The sequence below is a fragment of the Mesocricetus auratus genome, unplaced genomic scaffold (assembly GCF_017639785.1).
Source record: "Mesocricetus auratus isolate SY011 unplaced genomic scaffold, BCM_Maur_2.0 Super-Scaffold_100013, whole genome shotgun sequence".
Taxonomy (NCBI): domain Eukaryota; kingdom Metazoa; phylum Chordata; class Mammalia; order Rodentia; family Cricetidae; genus Mesocricetus; species Mesocricetus auratus.
In genome coordinates, this window is record NW_024429196.1 from 38,904,103 (window position 1) to 38,923,771 (window position 19,669).

Consider the following 19,669-nt stretch of genomic DNA (forward strand, 5'->3'; position numbering starts at 1 on the left):
TGCATGCTGTGGATCTGAGTTTGATCTAAGAACCTACATGAGCCAGATCCTGCTGTACACACCTGGAATCCCCACACTCCTACAGATGGATGGGGGCAGACAGGAAAAACACATGGAAGCTCACAGGCCCACTAGCCTGGAGTATGGTGCAGTGGCAGAAGCAGCAAGAGCTATCCCCACGTCACAGGGTGGGAGGTGGTGAATCATTCCGAGGAGTTTTCCCATGACCTTTACCCTTGTATAATGACATGTTTCTGTACACACACACACACACACACACACACACACAAAGTTAAAAAGAGAAAAAAGGAATGTAATGCCTGCAGTAAATGAAGATGAATAAATTCCAAATGAGGTGTGAGGAAAGGGAATAATGCGGCCCATGTAAGAAAAAGTAAGTCAAGAGAATCCCAAGGAAGCAACAAACCAAAGAGCAGGAAGAAAGAGAACCTTAACATGGGCACTCTGGAGAAGATTAATTATAGGTGAATATGATACTTTGGAAAGTTTAGAAATGTCACGGTGTTGTACAGGACTGTCCTTCAAGCCAAACCACTGCCAACAAAAGTTCTCATTACAGCTAGACTTGTTGACTGATTTTTTTCTCATAGGAAGAAGGAGCAAGTTGGGTCAGGAGAAGACCCGCACATGAGTATCTAGCCTCCCTTCCCTAACAGCTGTGTGCAAATCATGCATGCCCTACTTACATCTAGGCTTGGGGCCTCTGGGGGAGCTTAGAGGAGGGGACTTTCTCTACACAGCAACAAGGAAGCCATCATCCTTGCTGTGTGCAGACCATCTCAGGTGACTGCTGTAACCTCATCCAAAGCTGCGGCCCCTAACACTTCATTCATTCCTCTGTAAGTAAGCCTAGTGAACTCACTGGTTTTTCAGGGTGAACTATGATAGACTCTAACTTAAGTTTGTTACTGGAACTTTATTTGTGTGTGTGTGTGTGTACCGGGGAAATACTTTTTAGTCTTCCTCAGGGTGAAACTTTTTGGAACACATCAAAACAATTTTCTTAGGAAATATAAATTAGAATCAAGGAGGAAGTATAACCCAGAAGAAGCAGTAACTGAAATCATGTTCTGGTCTAGTCAGCTTCATCAGGTAAGTTTTTACTCTTGCTCTAAGAATAAAATAGTGGGCTGGAGAGATGGCTCAGAGTTTAAGAGCACTGGCTGCTCTTCGAGAGGTCCTGAGTTCAATTCCCAGCAACCACATGGTGGCTCACAATCATCTGTAATGAGATCTGGTGCCCTCTTCTGGTGTGCAGGCATACATGCAGGCATACATGGAGGCAGAGTGTTGTTTACATAACAAATAAATCTTTAAAAAAAAAGAATAAAATAGTGCATACCTTAAATGGAGCTGAGATATCTCACATGGAAAGAAGGATCTTGTGAGGCATGACTTAGCTTTTCTTTTAGTGGTCTGGTTGTCGGAGCATCACTGTTCTGTGAATGTTTTCACATTTGTTTTCTAGAATATGAACATAGGTCTGATATTCAAACCTGGTAACATAGTATGAAACAGAAAATGTTACATGCTATCATTTTGAGAATACACATCTTAGATAAAAATAACAGAAGCAAAACAAAACACCCTTAACAATTGGCTAATCTTATCATGCAGGCATTAGCCTTTATCATGAGCTAGAATAAGGGTAGGCTTGTTGATTGCTAAGATCCCATGCAGGGAGCAGAGGAGTTCTGAGTGTGTGGAGTCCTCAATGAATGTGTGTTGACATGAACACAGCAATGTCAGGACCCTGGCTTCAGCCCTCCCCACTCTGAGTAAGACTCAAAGAAATGGCCAAGCCTTCCTCAAGAGTGCAAGTTGGTTGTTGATAATGTGTGCAGAAAATGTCCAACATAGCTCCCCTCCCCCAGTGTTTACAGCCTGAAGACTGCTCCCCTACAGAGACTGCCCCTACTGAGATTGGCTAAACCTGTCCCTCTGTCCAGCTGTGCACCAAAAACTCTGCCTCCTTCTAAATGTAATAACCCCTTCTTGCTCCAGTAATTCTGCCTGTCTGTTCAATTCTGTGTAATAGACACATTGAGCTTCTGAGGTGTTTCATCATCAGAGAGCCCAATCCACTGAAAACCGGTTTTTGTATGTGTCTGTGTGTTATTTTTTCTTCATTCCCTCAACACCCCAAAGCTGTACAAGGATGTTATATTCTTGAAACCAGAACCATGGAAAGCCTGCAACTCCTATGAAAGAGGATCTTGTATACTTCATCCAGTGACACAGCATGGGGATTTGATTGTAGCAGTTTTGAATAGTAGAAAAAGAAACCTGAGAGAAACCCAAGTTCCATCTGTATTCTACACAGAATCCCAATCTTAATAGTACCATGGGAGATTCCTAGGTAAATAAAACTTGTATAAAAAACAGACTCGGGCAGTCACTATCACTACATGACATAAACATGAATAGCTTGAAAGCATTTCTTTGCCAAACCTTACCAATTCCAATAAGATTATTATTTTTTGACTAAAATGAGATTTTACAGTGAGAAGCAGAGGAGGAAACTTGGTACCACCAGATAGAGTGGGAACATATGTAGTGTGTATGTGTGAGAGATGACACAGGGCTATCCACATATATACATAGGCTTTGTAAGTATGTTCAATATAAAATAATAGCAAACTATAAAATGGATTTAGGGTCTTTGAAGTGTTCCCCATCCAGTTTGGAAAAAAAACCCAGAAATATTCAAAGAGGCTACCACACTATGTACCACCAAACATTGCGCGCGGTTGAGCAGGAATCTGTGGTTGAGACCTGCAGCTAGTGTGTTTCCTGATCTGAACTCCAGAATGAGGCAGACATTGTGGAGGGGTTAAGTTGGGGCACGTGATAGTGATGCAGACTGTGAAGACCAGCTCCAAGATCTGCTCCAGGGTAGTAAAAAGAAGACCTTGGAGTAGTGAATAATTCTTATCTCTGGGTTGCTAGACTTTTCCTATCTGAGGGGAAACACACTTTCTGCTGGTCGCCTAAGAAAAAAGGAACACACACATGTTTTCCTGATGGTGACCTTCTCTTTACTTCAACTTAATCTCTCTTTCTTGACACTCTCTCCTACGTACATCTCTCTTCGGCACAGTCACATATTTCTATATTCGGTTACAACTCTTTTCACATGTCCGCCCATCTTTCCTTTACATACATTTCTCTTCTACATCTCTTTTCTATACAGCCTCCTTTGCCTTGCCTCGACACAGATACAAATCTCCACACAGGCACAGTTACCTCATTTACATCGCTCCCTCACCGTTTGACAGTTCCTAGGCACAGCTCCTTCATGGGGCAGCAGCTCTTCCACACAGTTCTCTCGCTCACACTCGCTCAGACTCACTCACACTCGCTCTCACACACGTACTTCTACATCATTTACTCCCTCACACTTCTCCACACTTCTCATGCCTCGTCATCCCTCACATTTCTCCTGCAAGCCTTGCCCAGCTCCCTCTACACCACTGCTGCTACCCTCTTTCTCTTTCTGCATCGTCACTGCCGCTCTTCCCAGCCAAACTTTGGACAATTATAAGTTACGTTTTCAGGGCCCCACCCATTTTCAAACATGTAGTTTCTCCTAGGCTAGGAATGTCACACTGACCTGCCTTGCACGTAGCTCTAAGTTGCTGAGTGTTTCCAGACAGCAAACAATTTATGGACCTTAACAGTCTCCTACATTCTCCTCCTAGCTACTTTATACCCCGGACATTAGAGTCCTGTAATGTTCCTGGAGGTTTTCGGATGTAAAGCCATTGAGTAATTACAGCCTCAGTCCAGGTGATGCCCATCCCTCTTCCCTGAGGAGGTCTTCCCTATGCGGAAGTGGGTGTGTGTTTCCTGATTCTGCTTCCTGCCATGTTGTCCCTTCCTCCTAAACTGAAACCCTGTGATTTGCAACTGGTTTTTGTCAAACTCTTTTGTTTCATTATAAATATTTAATTTAAAATGTTTCTACCTTTTCTTCCAGCCCATATTCCTCCCTTTAACATCACCCACTGTAATGGTTGTGTTGTGTGTTACTGTGTCTGTGTAGCCTTATGAACTTGCTATCTTCAAAATGTAGGGTATAAAACCATTAACAAAATATTCTATCACTTTAGAAACACTGTTTCTAAATACTTTGATTGTTTGTTACTCTTTTTTCAAAAATAATGTCTTGGAAAATTTATCTTTCATTAACACTGGGGAGGGAGATTCTAATTAACCTATACGAATGTGAGACTGGGAATGATTTTGAAACACTACCAGATACAGCTGTCGTTTTACATATTGAGAAGCCCTGGCTTTGCCTTAACTCTTACTGACCACATGGGGGTGCTCTAAGTCTTTTCTGTATACATACATTCATACCTTCTAATGCCAGTCACTGCTTGGTTTGGTCAATGGCCCTGTTCTGACAGCATCCCCAAACCTGGTTGTCTGAGGTAGACCTTGTCACTAAAATCTGTCAGTTTAGAATAGATAACATTACAAGGTTATCTTGTGAAAAATGTTTGTAACTGGTTATCTTTGGAGCTGAAGAAAGGATCAAATTTGCAAAAATTAAAAAGGCCATGACATCATTTGTTCTATTTTGCAGCATCTGTTAATATAATTTCTTTACTAGTGCAGTCTGTTGTTCTAGTCCCCTCTGTTGCCCAGGGTCTAAGGTGCTGTTGTATAGTTTGTTGTTTTTAAACCTTCATTTCTTTGTACTTTATGTGTACAGGTGTTTTATCTGCATGTATGTCTGTGTACTGCCTTAGAGCCTGATACCTGGGGTTGACAGGGAGGGGGCGGGGCTAGAAAAGGATACCAGATCCACTGTAACTAGGTGCTGGGAATGGAACCTAGGTTCTCTGACAGAGCAACCTGTGCTTTTAACCACTGAGCCATCTCTTCCACCTGAGATTTTAGGGGACTTGGTTTTTTGTTTTTTTAATTGATGAGAATGTCAAATGTATACAGAGAAAAATACCACAGTGAATTTGCTTATTCATGTATATCATTAACAATATGACTCAAGTATATGACATCTTCAACAATATGTCTTATTGTCTAGTTCTAGAAGGAAACTTAACTGTATTGTCAATATCCTGTAATGTTTGGCGGTAGGGTTCTGAGGGACCCCATTGACCAACAACTCAGAAATAGATAACCCATTCCTAGTACTGGTATTTTGATTTAGTAGTGTGAGGCCGAGTTGGTATATTGTTATCTCATTATAGGGTAGCTTCATTTAAACTTGGATATATAACATACCTCTTCCCATATATACGGAAGCTTCTAGAGTATAGGTCTGCATATGGATCTTTATTGTTAGTTATCCCTCTCCACATGCCCTCCTCTACTCTACCTTCCCATTCCCCACACCATTTAATCCTCCTGGTCATTTCTTCCTATATAACACTGTATTCTACTTCCCTTTACATGAAAGGCCATATCCTCTAACTATGATCCCTTATCATGTCCCTAACCTCTTGAGTATTCCAAATACCCAGAAAACACAAAGAAAACTCAAAAGCCAACATCTACAAATGAGAGAAAATCTGCTGTTTCTAAGTTCCAGTTACCTCAATCAGGGTGAGGGTTTCTAATTCTGTCCGTTTATCTACAAGTTTCATATTTTCATTTTCTTGACAGCTGAATAACATTGCATTATTAAAATGTTCCACATTTGCATTATTAATTCATCAGTTGTTGAAATCTAGGCTGCTTTTGTTTCCTAGCTACTGTGACCAGTGCCGCTGTGAATATGAGAGAGCAAGGGCCGCCAGATGCTGCGGCAGATCTATTCTCAGCTTCTTGAGGAACTTTCACACTGACTTTGATAGTGCCCATCCCAGTTTCTGCTTTGTATTAGGTACTTTTCTATTGCTATAGCAAAACACCACAAACCAAGGCAACTTATTGAAGAAAGAATCTAACTGGGCTTATGATTTCAGAGGGTGAGAGTCTATGAAGGCTGAGCAAAGCTGTCACAGTGGCTGGGACAGCTGACACCTTACATCTTGGAGGCAGAGAGCAGCACACTGCGGGTGGTATTAGGTTTTTAAAGTCTCAAAATCCTTGCCCAGCGATGCACTTCCTCTAATGAGGCCACACCTTCCCAAGTTGTGCCACTATGTAGGGACCAAGTATTCAAACATGGGCACATGGAGGCCATTATCATTTAAACCACCACACACCACTTGCTCCATTCTAACCAACGATGCTGTCCTTTTTACTACTTGGCCATTTTTATTGTGATGAAGTAAATCTAAAAGTAGTTTTAATTTGTGTTTACCTGATAAGGAAGGGTCTTAGCATTTAAAAACTATTTCTTAGCCATTGTGTTTCACTCTTTGAGAAGTCTCGATTTAGTTTCACATCCCATTTTTCAATTTGTGTATTTGTTTAGGGTCTAGTTTTTTTTTTTAGTTCTTTGTATATTTATATACCAGCTCTTGGTCAGATGTGTAACTGGTAAATATTCTTTCCATTGTAGATGCTGCCTGCTCACTCAAAAGATATGTTGACTTTTTTGTACAGAAGCTTTTTAATTTTACATGGTTTGTGCTATTTCCTGTCCAGAAAGCCCTTTCCTTGAATATACTTTTAAGTTCAAGTATATTATATTCTTTATCCTTGATTGGATTCATCAGGTATTAGGTTTTATATTGAGGTTTTTGATCCATTTAGAATTATTTTTCCAGGATGATGTATGTGGATCGTTTCATTCTTCTACATGTACATATCCAGTTGGATGAGCACCATTTGTTAAAAAGTCTTCATTTTCTCCAATGTGTATTGCTGGCCTCTTTGTAAAATAATCGTGGGTGAGTGGTGCTTGGACTGGTGTCTGAATCTTCAGTTCTATTTTATCCTTTAATGAATCTGTTTTGTGGTGCTTTTCTTGCTTTACCTCTTTGTTATAATTTAAAATAAAAAATGAGGATATCTCCAGCAGTTATTTCATAGCTCGTGATTGTTTAAGCTGTCCTGTTTTTGTGTTTCCCATATGAAATTTAAGTTTTTTTTTCAGTTTCTGTGAAGAATTATTTTGGAATTTTAATGGAGATTGAATTGGATGTTTAGATGGTTTTTGGTTGGATGGATGTTTTCACAATGTGATTCATGTTCAGAAACTGATGTAGATGTGTCCCTTGGGGCTAGCTTCCCCATGATCTGTTGATCTCTGCATTGTACCCAGATGTGTTTTTTTTTGATGGTCTCCATTTGCTGTAAAGAGAGACTTCCTTGATGAGGGGTTGTAGCTTCCACTCTCTGTGGGTATAAGCATAATATAAAGTTACAATGTTGTAAGTAATTGTGCTTATTTAGCAAAGTAGCAGTGGCAAATTATTTTCTAAGGATCATGACCAAGCTAGTCCCAGGAACTGGCTAGGTTTCTAGTACCAGGAATGGTTTCCCTCCTGTTGAGTGCTCCTTAAGTCCAATTAGATAGTTGTTGGTTGCCACCAACACGTGAGTGCCACTTATTGCACCTTTATGAATACTTCACTATGCTGATACTTTTTGTGACTTATGGATATTGCAGTAGGTGGGATTGCTGAATTCTTTCCCTCCCTTGGCAATTTGCATAGTGATGTTTGGAGCAGTGAAGATAGATCACAGGTAAAAGGCTTTCATTGCAGATCCATCTCGAATCATCTGAGTCCTGTGCCCTAAGTGTAATGTCTTCAACAAATAGCAGCCCATGCTCAACCCCAGAGAGGCAACCATGGGCTGCATCAATATCTCTATTGTTTGAACTATCATGACCAACCATTCAAAAGAAAGTTCTTTATACCTGGCTCTGAGATTTTTGTTAAGCAATGGCTCTTTATCGAATAACCTTGGTGCTATTTGTCCCTTGTCCCTCATTCCCTTCTGTATTGATCAGCATCCCTCCTTCTCAATTGGAGCCTCTTCTCCATTACTCCATGTCATCTGTATTCTGCTATCCTCCATCCCCCTACCCTGGTTGCTTTATATTTTTCTAGATTCCGTAGTTACTCCATGTTCTATACTCACATATGAAGATGAAAGAGAACATGCAGTGTTTGTCTTTCTGGATATAGGTTGCCTCATTCAGTGGAATTGTTTCTAGGTCTATCCACTAACCTAAATTTTTTTTATTAAATTTTTTAAGTTTAAATTTAGATTAGAAACATGGTTGGTTCACAAGTCAGTTCCAGGTCCCTCTCCCTTTCCCTCCCCTCCTCCCGTGCCCTCCCCCCATTATCTCCTCATTTCCCCAGGGACAGTGAAGCCCTCCATGGGGGTGTCCATAGACTGTCATTTCATCCAGGGCAGGGCCTAGACCCTCCCCCCAAGAGTTCAGGGTGAGAGTGCATCTCACATTGTTGGATGGGAGTCCAAAGTCCATGTGTATACTTGGGATGAATACTGATCTACTGCCCAAGGCTCAATAGATTACCTAAGCCTCCTCACTGACACCCCCATTCAGGGGGTCTTGATCAGTTCCATGTTGGATTCCCAGGCATCAGCCTGGGATTCAAGAGTTAACCCTTGGCAGGTCAGCTGTTTCTGGGATTAAACCAGCCCAGTGTTAACTCCTTTGGTCATCAGTCCTCCCTCTCTGTTACTGGCTTTCTTGAGTTCAGCTCAGTTCTTAGCCGTGGGAGTCTGCCTCTTCTTCCATCAGCCACTGAATGAAGTTTCTGTTTCCCAGACTCTCTGGCCATGGGATTGTAGGCTAGCACTCCCCAGATCTATGTCTAAAATCCATATATGAGAGAGTACATGCCATGTTTCTCTTTGTGTGACTGGTTTCTCAGAATGGTTTCTTCTAGTGTCATCCATTTGCCTGCAACTCTGGATTCCATTGTTTTTTTCTGCTGAATAGTACTCCATTGTGTAAATGTATCACATTTTCTCTATCCACTCTTGGCTTGAGGGGCATCTAGGTTGCTTCCAAGTTCTGGCTATTTCAAATAATACTGCTATGAACATAGTGGAACAGACATCCTTGTTGTATGAATGGGCATCTTTTGGATGTATGCTTAAGAGTCTAACCTAAAATTTTAATGATTTCACCTTTCTTTATTGTATTCCATGTGTATATATACCACATTTTTATTATTCATTTGTCTGTTGAAGGACATTTAGATTGTTTCCATGTCCTAGCTATTGTGAATACATGGCAGTCAACATTGGTGAGGAAGTATCTGGGACCTTTGTGTATATACCAAGAAATGATACTGAGTCACATGGTTGATTTATTGTTAGTTTTTTGAAGATTCTTCATACTGATTTTCAGAATTACTATACTAAGTTGCATTCCCACCAATATTAGGAACCTTGCTAGCATTTTCTTTTTCAATTGTTTTGTTGATCTTAGCTATTCTGAATGGGGTGAGATAAAAAAAAATCTCAAAATTGTTTAACTTTGCGTTTCTCTACTTGCTAAGAGTGATGAACACTTTCTGAAATAGATATTTTGTATTCAAGGAAATTTTGTTTCTTCTTTTCAGAACTGTGTTTGGATCCCTAACCCATTTTTAAAATTGGGTCATTTGTTTCATTGACAGTTTTTGAGTTCTTTGTATATTCTGGATGTTAGTCCTCCATCAGATGGAGAGCTGGAAAGACTCTCCCATTTTGTGGGCTTCTTCTTCACCTGACTGTTTCCTTAGCTGTGCAGAAGCTTTTTAGTTTTGTGAGGTCCCTGTTGTCAGGTTTAGGTTTCAATTACTTGGCTACAAGAGTCCTGTTCAGAAAGTCCTTTCCTACACCTGTATCTTTTTTTCTCAGATTTTAAAAATTTAAATTAGAAACAAGCTTGCTTTACATGTCAATCCCAGTTCCCTCCCCTTCCCCTCCTCCCATGGCCCCCACCAGTCCCCTATCCCATCCCCTTTCTGCTTCCCAGGGAAGGTGATGTCTTCCATGGGGAATCTTCAAAGTCTGTTATATCAGGCCCTCCCCTCTGTGTGACTGAGAGAGTATCACTCTATGTGGAATGGGCTCCTAAAGTCCATTCCTATAATAGGGATAAATACTGATCCACTATCATAGGACCCATAGATTGCCCAAGCCTCCTAACTGACATCTACATTCAGGGGGTCTGGTTCGGTCATATGCAGGTTTCCCAGCTATCAGTCTGGGGTCTATGAGCTTCCGCTTGTTCAGGTCAACTGTTTCTGTGGGTTTCTCCAGCCTGGTCTTGACCCCTTTGCTCATCACTCCTCCCTCTCTGCAACTGGATTCCAGAGTTCAACTCAGTTTTTAGGTGTGGATGTCTGCTTCTGCTTCCACCAGCTACTGGATGAAGGCTCTAGGATGGCATAAAAGGTAGTCATCACTCTGTCGGGGAAGGTATTGCTTAGATTGTTAGTTGGGGTCATCCTTGTGGATTCCTGAACATTTTCCTAGTGCCAGATTTCTCTTTAAACCTATAATGGTTCCCTCTATTATGGTATCTCCTCTTTTCTTGCTCTTGTCTATTCTTCCCCTGAGTCAATTTTCCTGCTCCCTCACTATTGCTCAGATTGCTAGTTGTTCCTACAGCTGTATCTTGTAGACTACTGCCTATGTTCCTTGTTACAGTTTTAGTGTTTTCGATTTCAAATTGAGTCCTTTAATTCACCTTGTGCTATTTTTGTGTAGGGTTAGATACAGTCTACTTGAATTCTTCTTCTTGTGGACATCCAGTTCTCCCTGTCCAGTCCTTGAAGATGCTGTCTTTTCCCAGTGTATGTTTTTGCATCTTTATCAAATAAAAGTTTGCTGTGATTATAAGTACTCATGTTTGTGTCTTCTATTTCATTATTGGTTTATATGTCTGTTTTGTGCCACTATTTTTTTTAACTGCAGATTTATAATATATCTTGAAATCAAGTCTGGAATAGCAATCTCTCCAGCATTCTTCTTTTGCCCAGAATTGCTTTGACTACCTGAGGTCTCTTCTGTTGCATATGAATTTTAGAATTCTTTTTTCATTTATGTGAAGAATATTGTGGGTGTTTTGATTGGAATTACATTTAATTTGTAAATTGTTTTTGATATTATGGTCTCTGTCACAATATTAATTCTACTGATTCATGAACACAGGATATTTTTCTAGTTTTTTCCTATTGTCTTTATCAACCTCTTCAGAAATTTGAAGTTTTTATTGTAGAGGTCTTTTACCTCCTTGATTAAGTTTATTGTAAGATTTTTTTTGTCTTTAATGTACCCATAATTTCTTTCTCAGAGTGTTGTTGATATTTAGAAAAGCTATGGGTTTTTATAAATTGATTTATACTTGCCAATTTGCTGAAATTGTTTATTATTTCTATAAGTTTTCTGTTGTGAATTATATATTTCTTATGTATGATATAATTTTATCTGCAAGTAGAGATAGTTTGACTTTTTTTCTTATTTTTACATCTTTAGTTTTTTTTCTCTTGTCTTATTGCTCCAGCAAGTGCTTCCAGAACAATAATGAAAATGAGTGGGGATAATGGATAGCCCTGTCTCTGTCTTAATTTTAATGAAATCGCTTCAATTTTTGCTCTACTTAGGATAGCATTGGCTGTGGGTTTGCCATATGCTTTGCACGTTCCCTCTCATCCTACTCTATCTAAGTCTTTTATCATAGAGGCATGTTGAATTCTGCTATAGGTCTTTTCTGAATCTATTGAGAATATCATGTGTTTTTGTCTTCAATTTCATTTATATGGTTTATTATATTTATTGATTTACATATGTTGCACCAATCCTGCATTTCAAGTAAAAAGCTTATTTGATCATGGAGGATGATCTTTTTTATTGAAAAAATGTTTTTCATATAATATATTTTAATTATGTTTTTCTCTTTCCTCAATTCCTCCCAGATATTCCCTATATACCCACCCATGCGATTTTATCTTCTCTTTCCTTTTATGTTTAAAAATTAAACATATAAAAATGAAACAAAAATAAAACCTCAACAAAACAAGAAATACAACCCCATGTGTAAAAACACAAAAAATGGGAATCAAAAATAAGCAAACAAATGACAAGTAAGACCAAAAGGATACTCCCAAACAAAGCAAAATGAAACAAAATGTCCACAAAATACCATGAATTTGTTTGTATTTATCAGCTACTTCTGTGCATGAGGCCTGCTATGGGATGTGGTTGGTAAATTTAGTGGGACTCCATTAGAGAAAACTGATTTTTCCATTTTCCAGTGGGCATCAATTGTAGATAACTTCCTTGTTAGGGGCAAGCATCCTTGTACACTTCTACCTCTCTGTGTTGGGACCACATTTGGCCTGAACCTGTTCAGGTCTTGTGTCGGCTGCCAGTCTCCGTGAGTTCACACATGTATCATTTTGTGTCTGGAAGATGCTGTTTCCTTGGTGTCATCCACAACACCTGGGCATTACAATCTTTTTTTTCTCCTCTTCTGACATATCCATGATCTTTGAGGGGATGGGTGTGATGAAGACATTCCATTTAGGACTCTTTGAGAGCTCCAAAGTGTCTCACTTTCTGTTCACTGTACACTTTGGATCTCTGTTTTGATTCTCATCTACTACACGAAGAAACTTCTCCAGTGTGGGTTGAACAAGGCACTGATCCATCGATATAGCAATATGTCATTTAGATGACATTTCATTGCTATGTTCCTTTATCAGAATAATAGTAGTAGGTTTTACCTCCCAGTCCATGTGACCTATCTAGTCTCATATTCTTGGTTTCTGTTACTTTATTATTGCCAGGTATTGGTGCCATCTCATAGAGTGGGCCTTAAATCCAATAAAAACATGGTTGGTTACTTCCACAATATTTGTTACACAGCAGGCAGGTTAGTGTGGCAGGTTGCAGAGTTTGTAGCTGGATGATATTGGTGCTCATTTTTCTCCTTCAGGCATGTGGAGAGTGTCTGACAGTATCATGAATGCTAGTTACTAAGGATGAAGCTTCTAGTTAGGCACCAGCTTGACGTCTCTTGACTGTTTGATGCAGTAAGTAAATCGTATCTTCAGGAATAGGACCTTACTATCAGGTTGTGAAAAGTAACAAAAGCCTTGGCAATAGCCTGTGCAGTTTTGTTTGGGGGTGATTAATGGGGTTCCTTTTGGTGAACAACTCAAAAAGATGTAACCCGTTCCTGGAACTGGAGGGTTTTTTTTTAATTAAAAAATTGTATTTAGTTAGAAGCATTCAGAATGTCAACAAAATAGCTGCAATTTTTTTTTTGCAATTTCAGAGTGGTATTCAGTTAACAGAACAATTATCTTCGTATAAGCTGCATCAGAGACAACTGAAGATGGAAACCCCTCCCCCCAAAAAAGAAAAACCTACCGTCCTCATATATAACTAATTTAAAGAACCTGCTTTAAATTTCCATGCCAATTTACAACTCCCAGACTGTACCAGGCAAGGTTAGTGGCTACTGAAAATACCACCAGGACAGGGCTATCTAAAGACACATTCAGTAGTGTGTTAACTATACAAAAAAAAAGATACTGTACAGTTTAGAAACAAATCTTACACAGCCTTACATTTCAATTTTTTTCTTTAAAAGGAGTGAGTTGTGTACAGGGGGGTTAAGTGCTTTATAGACAAAAAAACTGAGCTAGAACCAATGTATTCATCATCATCATCTTCATCTCATCTTCCTCTTCTTCCTCCTCTTCCTCATCCTCTTCATCTTCCTCCTCATCTTCTTCTTCCTTCTTTTTCTTGATCTTTTCTGCCTCGACCACCCCCTTTTTCACTGCATCGGGTTTTCCTTTAGCTCTGTAAGCAGCAATATCCTTTTCGTACTTCTCCTTCAGCTTGGCAGCCTTCTTTTTGTAGGGCTGCTTGTTATCTGCGGTAGTGTTGTTCCACATCTCTCCCAGTTTCTTTGCAACATCACCAATGGAGAAACCAGAGTGTTCTCCTTTGATTTTTGGGCGATACTCAGAACAGAACAAGAAGAGAGCCGAAGGAGGCCTCTTGGGTGCATTGGGGTCCTTGAACTTCTTTTTGGTCTCCCCTTTGGGGGGACGTAGGTTTTCATTTCTCTTTCATAATGAGCCTTGTCAGCCTTTGCCATGTCTTCAAATTTCCCCTTTTCTTTAGCAGACATGGTCTTCCACCTTTCTGAGCACTTCTTCGAGAACTCTGAGAAGCTGACAGAAGCATCCGGGTGCTTCTTCTTGTGTTCCTCCCGGCAAGTTTGCGCAAAGAATGCATATGAGGATATTTTGCCTCTCGTCTTCTTAGGATCTCCTTTGCCCACGTTTAGATGATTTTCATCCGAGAGGCACAGAATCTCCCAGTGCCAGTCCGGCTCGCGCTTGGCCCGGTGCTGTCTCTATGGAGCTCAATGTACTGCAATGGCTGGAACTGGAGGTTTTAGTCGGTGGCATAAAATGTCTAGTTGGGGCATTGTCTTCCCCATTAAATGACATCTCCATGTAAATTTCTTTGATATATGCATATGTTTTAGGAAGCTTCTATGGTATTAGGTTTCCATGTGGTTTTTCAAATGTTCTTTAGTGTTATTTGTTCTTCCCCATATTTCCTCCTTTACCCTTCTCTCCCACCACCTTAGGGTGAAAGGACGGAAAAAGGTATTCCAGGCAAATGGAATTAAGAAACAAGCAAATCTAGCTAGTCTAATATCAGACAAAATAGACTTCAAAACAAAGCTAATCAGAAGACATAAAAAGGACTCTATACTCTTTAAAGAAAAAAAATCACACAACATCTTATTATAATCCTAAATATACATGCATCCAAGCTGGGAACATCTGATTTCATAAAAGAAACACTATTGGATTGAGAACCATAGACAGTGTGTGATTTGAATACCCCACAAAAAACTAAATACATTTAGTGAAAACTAAACACAATAACTCTGGGCTTAAATGATAGCATAAACTTATGAACCTAAGAGGTCTACAGAGCATCACACTCAAACACTAAAGAATGCACTCTTAGTGTACTAAAAAGTTCATGAAACAGTCTTCTAAACAAACCTCAATTTGGACACAAAACAAGCCTTTAAAATACAAACAACTTGAAATTACATCCTACATTCTGTCCACTGTGGATGAAGGCTAGATATCTGTTGTACAGCATCTACGGAAAGTACACAGCATACCACTAAATCAAAATTGGGCGAAGGAAGGAATCAAGAAAGTAGTTTAAAAATGCCTACCACTGAATGAAAATAAAAAGACAGCATAGCAAAATCTATGGCACAAAGTGAAGGCAGTCATAAGAGGGACGTTTATAGCCCCATGTGCCCATATCAAAAATGTAGGATATGTCAAATTAATCACTTAACAATACATGGGAAGGCCTTAGAAAAACAAGAGTAATCAATGACAGAAGAGTAGACATGAATAGGTAATTAAAATTGAATTAGCATTAAAGTAAATAAATTAGAAAGGAAAAATAATACAAAGAATGAATGAAACCAATAGCTAGTACTTTGGAAAGGTTAACATGATTAACAAATCTTTAACCAAATTAATCAAAAGAAAGAGACTGATCAAATTAATAAACCCAGAGATGGCCAGGCGTTGGTGGCGCATGCCTTTAATGCCAGCACTCAGGAGGCAGAGGCAGGTGGATTTCTGTGAGTTCGAGGCCAGCCTGATCTACAGAGAGAGTTCCAGGACAGCCTCCAAAACAATACAGACAAACCCTGTCTCGAAAAACCAAAAATAAAAAAAAACCATAAAAAATAAAACAAGAGATGAGAAAAGGAGACATTATAACTGACACCCAGAAATTCAGTGTCCTTGTGGGAGCTCTGAAGGTTTGAGCTGCCCTTGAACCCAGTGATTTTTCCATATAGAGCACACATGGATTGGTTTCTCTTCTCTGCAGCCTTCCTAGACAGATAGTTCATGTTTCTGGCATTTCCAGTATCCTGAGGTCACTACTGTGGCTAAGGCTTCATGCTCACAGTTTCATGTATTTCCCATGAGCTCTCCTTAGGAATGACACCATGTTACCTATATCCTGGCCTCCTTTAAAATCTTGTGAAAGCTTCCACAAATCTATCACTTGTATACTATGTATACTTGGAAAACACACCTAGATGTCTAGATGGTTTTGAGGTCTGTCAGTAGCTTGAGCAATAGTCAGGTCCTTTTGAAATATGACTGCAGGAGTGATGGTGCTTGAGCCTGGAAAACAGTTCCATAAGCAGCAATGGGAAGAGGGTTTTGGCAACTTACTCTCTTCTTAATGGAAAGTCTTTTAAATAATTTTTACAGTTTTATATCTTGAATAGTGTGCTTTTTAAATTATTTTCCTAAAAGAAGTTTAAAAGATGCTGTTTCTATTTTAATTATTTCTATATTATCATCTAGATTTTGTACATAATGCCCAACTACTCATAAAATTTTATCTTCTTATAGGCCTATCACACATTTTCATGAATTTTATTGCACTCCAGAGAGCTGTGGCTGCTTTTGAAATTTTTTTAATGGGCCAGTGATATGGCTCAGGAAGTAAGGAGACTTGCTGCTCAGCCTGATAACCTACATTCAATCCCTAGGACTCTCATGGTGGAAATCGAGAACCAATCCCTGTGTGTCCTCTGACCCCCACACACATGTTGTTTCATGAACATTCAACCCCCCCAATAAATGTGTAGTAAAATTTTTAAATGTTTTATCATGATAACATAATAAAAACATAGTTGTAATTGATTACTGTTAAAGTAAGCATTTGTATGTGTTGGTTAATAGTTGTTGGCATGTTTGATTTGTTATTTCATTCTTGGTTTCCTCGGGTTGTAGAATGCTGGATCTTACTAGACCTGACTACTCATCTGCCCCAGTGTCCTTCAGTTGTTTTCTTTTCTTTTTTAAAAAATAAAAACAGTACTGTTCATTTTCCAGATGGAATTTTATACAGCTAAGTCTCTAAACAATACAAATACAATGACTTTTTTGTTTGTGTGGGAGGAGAGGTTCACATTTGCTGTGATTTACTTTCCTTCTACCTACAAGAAAAACTGTGGAACAGTTTTCAAAACCATCCATTTGCATCTATTACCTTATGCTTTAAAAGAAAACTTTGATTGACTCATGTAGATTTCACATCACGTATTCCGATTCCACTTGTGTCCCTGTCCCCTCACTTCTGCCCTCTACCCTTGCAACCTCCTCACAAAACAAAATTTAAAAGTCAAGTCAAAGCAAATCAATCAATCAATCAATCAATCAATCAATCAAACAAACAAAATCTCAGTGTGGCAGCTGTAGTGTGGCTCAGTGAGTCACGCAGTATACCCTTTAGTGCATACATCGTTACTTGTAAGTGTTCATTGAAATGAATCATTGTGGAAATATATTATTTATGATTTAACAAAGATTGCCTGAAGCATCAGAAAACAAAGCCAGCCACACTAGTTAGCTGTAGAAGCTAGGCAGTGGTGACACAACACCTTTAATCCCAGGACTCTGGAGACAGACAGATGGATCTCTCTGAGTTCAAGGTCACCCTGGCCTATACAAGAGTGAAGAGTAACAGAGCTCACGCCTTAGATCCCAACTCTTGGGGTCACATACCTTTAATCCCAGCCATAGAGAGGCACATAAAACACAGGAGCCCAGTGTCTAAGGCTGCATTCTGAGATATATTCTCCAGTCACACTGAGGAGAGACAGCAGTATGAGGCTTGGTGAGAGCTGTGGAGACAGGATCAGCCCTTTTAGCCTGAGGTAGAGGTGAAAGCTAGTGGCTTGGCTGGTTTGCTTTTCTGATCTTTAGCTTGAACACCGATATCTTTATCTGGGCTTTTGTTTCTTCTGTTACAAGTCTGCTTTGAGGCCTTTGGCTTCTGCTACAGCATTGGTAACGGGCGCTTGCTGGGACTCCTCTTGGATATCCTGTTGTTGCCTTGTGTCATGGAGATCCTATAACTTTGGATCTGCAGGTCCAGCCCCTTCACATACTCTAGAAAATCACAGATGGGGTGGATTTGGAGCGGGCCAACTCATCACCCTGGTTCTGGGCCTGGGTAGTTGTAGGGTTGGTCAGCCTGCCATCTTTCCCTCATTGTCCCCACAGAGGCAAGCTCTCCAGCACTACCTCAGCTAGCTCACCCAGTGTAGCAGACAGCAAGGAGTGGGGTCAGTTCTCCTGTTCTCACACCCTCTGTTTGGTCCCACCCTCATTCACATCACCAGGGCCAGCTCTCCTGTTTTGCCCAGGCATGGTGCAGGGCCAGCTCTCTGGATTGCTGCACTTGGTAAGGCTTCTCTAACTCTAAGTGCTACAGTTACAGACATGTATCACTCACCTTGCTAAATCTTCCCACTCTTACATCTTCTTTTCTTTGAATTAGTTCTTCTGATTACATATTAAAAGTCTGGCAGTGTCTCCCTGGACTTTTCTTTCTTTAAAAAAATAGAATAGCGATTATTTATTCTTTGACAATTTGATGCATGTAAATAATGTATCTTGATCATATGTATCCAAACTTTTCTCTCCCACTCTTCCATGCACTCCCAACAGGTTTCCCTCTCTCTTCTTCTTCGTGTCCTCCCCTATTTTATTATTTATTTATTTATCTATTTATTTATTATTTGTAACTCACTGAACCCAGTGAATGTTATCTGTTGGAATGTTGACTGATCTTGTTGGCTTGACCTTGTGGTTATTTTGTGCAGGCAGCCATGCCTGCAGTGAGTTCATGAGTGCAATGACCATGCTGCATTTAGAAGCCAGCATTTCACAGCACTTCTACCCATTCTCTTGCTCCTACTTTGGTTTCTGCCTTCTCTTCCACAGTGTTTCCTGAGCCTGGGTGGGTGCTGAGTGTATGTGATAAAGATATCCCATTTAGGGATGAGCATAGAGTAATTATTAAATGCAATTCTGAGTTTATTTTTAGTAATGTTGAGAATTGAACCCAGGATCATGCATGAACTAAGGGGCAGGACCAACTCTTCCTTTCTCATGCCTCTGAGGCTGGCTCTCCTTCGTGTGGTAAGTGGTAAGCAGAGCGGGCATTCCCTTACCCTTGCCTTCTGGTGTCACTCCTGCCTGGGATGCTTCCAGGGGCCATGTCTGTGTCTGTGGTCCTGCTGCAATCGTAGTCTGTGGCTCCTGTTACCACCAATAGCAGCGAGGATAGGGCTGCACAGGAAGAATACACAGAGTCGGGGGTCTGTTGAAGGAGGATCTTGATTTATTTCAACAGGCAGGGACTTATGTAGGGCTGAGGTAGGGGATGGGAATCTTAGGACGGGGTAAGGTGACCTGAGGAGTAAGGGCCAATAATATTCCACCAAGCTGGCAGGTAGCTAGGCAGCGGGCAGTCTTATATCAGGCTCTGCTGAGTCATCCCAATGTGGAGGTTATAGGCCAGAGATAGGTCTCCAAACTCTAGCCAGGCTCAGGAACTTACACTGGATCTCGAATCAGAGCCTTCTTTAGGCCCAACATCCCCACATTCCTCTCCTCTCTTTACCTACTGCCAAAAGGAAAAGCTGGTCCGGGGTCACAAGACTGGGAGAGCTGACCCCGCCCCTCATGGGCTGTAGCACTCAGTAGAGCAGGCCCTGAACTTCACCTGGGCAGCGCAGTAGAGCTGACCCCATTGATGGGAACACAGGTGATCCCATGCTGCCAACGGGAGTGGGGGATCTGGCTCCTCCCTTCACCTGCCATGTGGTGGAATGGGAGAGGGAGAGATGACCTCCCCTGTCCCTAGTTCTTCG

General features: G+C 40.4%; 1 pseudogene; it reads right to left on the reverse strand.

Moving 5' to 3' along the window:
• Nucleotides 1-13,509: 13,509 nt before the first annotated feature.
• On the reverse strand, nucleotides 13,510-15,063 carry LOC121143727 (annotated as a pseudogene).
• Between the last annotated feature and the right edge of the window lie 4,606 nt (nucleotides 15,064-19,669).